Source organism: Geospiza fortis, unplaced genomic scaffold (assembly GCF_000277835.1).
Source record: "Geospiza fortis unplaced genomic scaffold, GeoFor_1.0 scaffold115, whole genome shotgun sequence".
Lineage (NCBI taxonomy): Eukaryota > Metazoa > Chordata > Aves > Passeriformes > Thraupidae > Geospiza > Geospiza fortis.
Genome location: NW_005054499.1, coordinates 1,089,820 through 1,094,490, shown reverse-complemented (window position 1 = coordinate 1,094,490; position 4,671 = coordinate 1,089,820).

Sequence of the window (4,671 nt, the reverse complement as noted above, 5' to 3'; positions counted from 1 at the left end):
AGGAGCCGCTCCTGGGGCTGGGGCTGGGCAAGGGAGAGAAGGACAAAGCTCCAGGCTGTCCTTGGAGGAGGATGAAGGGCAGATGGAGGGGATATGAGCAGGGAAAAGGGCACCTAGAAGGGACTTTAGACAAGGAGGTGGAGTGCCAGCACATCCCACTGCCAGAGGGCAGGGTTAGGTGGGAGATTCAGCTGCTGCCCGTGGAGCCCTGGCAGTGCCCAAGTCCAGGCTGGGCATTGGGGCTGGCAGCACCTGGCACAGTGGGAGCTGTCCCTGGGCTGCAATGAGCTGCCATTGAAGATCCCTTCCCACCCAAAGCACTCTGGCATTCCCATTCCTGAATCAAGGATGGAAACCAGCACCAAAGCCCATTGCAGCAAATGGAGAAAGGAAAGGAAAGAATGATTTCCTGGCTGGTTCCAGGTGCCCCCAGTGCCATTTGCCACAGGGGGTTTGTAGCCTGGCAAGGCCTGGTTCGAGAGGTTTGGGCTATGCCAGGGTGCCCAGAGCAGCTGTGGCTGCCCCTGGAGCCCTGGCAGTGCCCAAGGCCAGGCTGGAGCACCTGGCACAGTGGGAGCTGTCCCTTCCATGGATGGGGTGGAACAAATGATCTTTAAGGTCCCTATGAACCCAGACCATTCCCCTATTCAGTGATTAGGGCTGTCCTGAGCAGGGCCAAACGCAGGGACTTCTTTGCCCAGGTGCTCCCGGTGCCTTGGAGGGAGGCAGCACCTGGCCCTCCTCCCCTGGGGACAGCTGGCACTCTGCTCTCTCAGGATCTGTTCTCTGGGACATCCTGCAATCCCCGAGCAGGGAATGATCCCCGACAGACCCTCTGCCCAATTATTGTGGGGGACGAGCTCAGTGAGAGCTCAGCAGGGATGGGCACAGCCCCAGAGCCCCCTGTGCCCACCCTGCAGCTGCGGCACGCTCAGTCTCCAGCACCTGGTGCCAGGGGCTCCAGCTGGAGCTGCACTCCCTGTCAGCTCCTCCAGAGCTGGCAGCTCACCAAACCCTCAGGGGATGGGAGGAGCAGCCGAGAGATCTGAGATCACCCGCGGGGTGTGCGGGGCGGGGTCAGCCACACCTGGGCAGAACACACACACACACACACACACAGAGCCACCTCCCTCTGGGGACACCGGGCTGGGCACAGCCGTGGCACAGCCCTGGCACACCCACGTGCTCACAGGCTAGGGAGGGAGGATCTCTGCACTTCCCCAAGGTCTCCACATTCCCCAGCACACCCTTCCCTCTCTTTTTGCTGGGGACAGGAAACCTTGTGTGTGCAGAACACTGGGCTGGGCACAGCCGTGGCACACCCTGGCACAGCCCTGGCACTCCCAGGTGCTCACAGGCTGGGGAGGGAGGATCTCTGCACTTCCCCAAGGTCTCCACACTCCCCCAGCACTCATTTTCTCCCTTTTCCTACAGGCCAGTGAAGGTTTCCTGGGCACAGCCCCTCCTGCCCAGCCTGCTCTCGCTGTGCCAGCCCTTCAGCCCCTGCCCAGGGGTGCCAGGGAGGATGAGGAGCATCCTCAAGCAGCTCTGCCTGCCCTGGTTTGGCTCCTCCTGGCAGCCCCAGGCCAGGTGGCTGGGTTCCTTCCTTGGGCTTCATTCAGCACGAGCAGCTTGTGCTGTTTCTGCTCCTCCCTGGGGTGGGCTGCTCATTTTTGCCCCATAAGACAATGCCCTTTTTCAAAAACAAAGAAATTATAAAGTACATATGAACATATGGTAACATATATTGCAGGCTGCCTATGTGGCCAATTCTCTGTATGTTACCATATGGTGCCAAGTATTTAGCAAAAATATAACTTGACTGTTTCTCTTTCCATATGGGGATTCTTTTGCCTTAATTAATAACATTGAGCAAAAACTCTTTCTAAGGTTTCCAAGATTTCTGCGAGGGACTATCTTATGACAGACACATGCTCCTGAAGGCTTTCCTCCTGATTTGTCTGCATCCTTCTGTCCCTGTCCCCTCCTCATGCTCCAGGGGCAGCTGTGGGGACATCTGCCCGTGGGGTTGCTGGGAGGGGGATGCTGCACCCTGCCTTGGCTCCTGGCCCTGATGCCTCAGGTTTTGGTTTTTCTATTTTTCAGATTCTGCTTTAGTGTGTGGGTCTGGGCTTCATATTAGGGGATGGTGAGCTCTGCACAGAGCAGGGAGACAAAACAATTCCTGCTCTAGCTGACAAAACAATTCCTTCTCCAGCTCCTGCCCCTGATGCCTCAGGTTTAGCTTTTATATTATTCAGATTCTGTGCTGCTTTAGTGTGTGGGTTTGGGTTCAGATTATGGGATGGTGAGCACAGCTCCAAGCCTTCCCTGTGTCCTGGTCCCGCAGTGAAGCTCCAAATTCCAGTTCAGCATTCCATGAACAGCACAGCCCCAGCTCTGCCCTGTGTCCTGCCCCTGGATTGAGGCTCCAGCTCCATGAACAGCACAGCTCCAACCCTCCCCTGTGTCCTGGTCCCGCAGTGAAGCTCTGAACTCCAACATAACATTCCATGAAAAGCAGAGCCCCAAATCTTCCCCATGTCCTGCCCCTCTCAGGATTTAGGAACCTCAGTGGGGTCACATCCATCCCTTGGGTCAAACCAGCTCCCCCAGACCCCAGAGGTCTTTGCTGGCACTGATGCCTCAGGTTTGGATTTTGTATTTTTCAGATTCTGTGCACTTTAGTGTGTGGGTCTGGGTTCACATTATGGGATGGTGAGCTCTGTGCACAGAGCAGGGAGACAAAACAATTCCTGCTCCAGCTGGGCACCAAGGACAAATGATCCAAATCTCAGCCCAAGAGCACAAACACCGTGGGCTGGAGAGAGAAAAAGAAGCAGGATGGGACTGCATGGGCTGGAATTGGACAATGAACTCCAAGATGCAAATGGAGCAGAACTTACAAAAGTGAGAGACCCTGTGCCTGGTCGTGTATTTTGTGACCCTTTTGGTTCATCTTGGGTTCATTTTGGGACCATTTTGGTTCACCTTGGGTGCAGCCCTGGCTGGGCTCTTGTGCTGCCCAAGGTGGATCCATGGAGGAGATCCTTTCAATAAATCCCTGCTTTATTCTTTACTCTGTCTGGTCTCTGTTCTAGGGCAGCCTTCACCAGGCATCATCCCCTCAGGGCCTGGCTGCAGCTGGGGGATAACTCAGTGCCTGTGGGCTGCATCCCTCAGGCTCATCCCAGAGCAAATGGAACCAAGGGGATGTGCAGAGGGAGCTGCTGCAGCACAGAGAGCATTGGTGGCCACACAGGCACTGCTGTCTCCAAAGGGGCAGAAAGCTGCACATTCTGCAGTTAAACCTCTCAAGTGTTATCTCCCAGGACAGAGAAATGTGTCAGGCAGCAACTGGCAGAACCAGAGGGCACAGCCTCAAGCTGCACCAAGGGAAATACAGGGTGGATATCAGGGAAATGGGTGATGAAGTTCTGGAATGTTCTGTCCAGGGAGGTGGTGGAGTCCCCATCCCTGGGGGTGTTTAACAAAGCCTGGATGTGGCACTGGGTGCCAGGGTTGAGTTGAGGTGTTGGGGCTGGGTTGGACTCGATGGTCTTGAAGGTCTCTTCCAACCCAGTGATCCTGGGAATTCTGGGAATTCTGTGATTCGGTGAATTCTGTGATTCGGTGATTCTGTGTGATGCTCTCAGGACGAGCCCACAGCCCGTGGGATGAGCCAGCTGTGTCCCTGTGGGATGGGATGTGAAGGGTCAGTGGCACAGCCCCAGCTGCCAATGAAGACAAATCTCTGTGGCTCCAGATGTGTCCCCTGTCCCTCAGGGGTGTTCCTGCTGTGCAGGCAGAGTGGAGCTGGCACGGAGCAGGAGAGATACAAATCCTATAGCATTTCCATACAGCCTATAAGAATCATTACATTCCCACACTGGGTTACATTTTAAACCCTAAAAACTCCTCTTTGGGCCCTTCTGCCAAGCCAGCAGGGTCTGCTCTGAGCCTTGGGCCTGTCTGCAAGCAGAGGGTGTTGTTTGATCCAAAGGGGATCACCTTCAGCTGGCCATGCCATTGTTTTCCAGTTGTTCAGTAACTGAGGGATCTCAAAGCTTGCTTTCATTTCAATCTCGCTTAGAGTTTCCATATTCTCAGAATCTTTTTCCAGGCAATCATATTTATAAGGCTTTCCTGTTCACCTTCCCCAACAGCTCAGCCCAGCCTCTGACCTCTCCTGCCCAAGCTCTGGCACAAATCAGATCCCACCCTCACAGCAGGCTGCCAGCTGGGCTCCCATGGGGGCTGTGGGCAGCTGGTGACATGGTGGCATTCAGAGATGGCTCTGGGAGAAGGTCAGAGCGTGCAGAGCAGGCACAGGCTGTCAGCACTCGGCTCTGCTGAGCCTCTGCACAGGGACAGCCATGGAGGCAGAAATGGGGCTGTGCCTGGGGGTGCCCAGCACGGGGGGGCTGCAGTGCAGGGAGGAGAGCCAGGACAACCAGGAGAACTAGGAGAGCCAGAAAATCATCCTGGAGCACTGTGTACAGCTCTGGCCCCTCAGTTTGGGAAGGAGGTTGAGATGCTTGAGGGCATCCAGAGGAGGCAATGAGGCAGGAGAGGGGCTGGGAACACAAACCCTATGAGGAAACCACTGAGGGAGCTGGGGGTGCTCAGCCTGGAGGAAAGGAGACTCAGGGCTGCCCTCATCACTCTGCA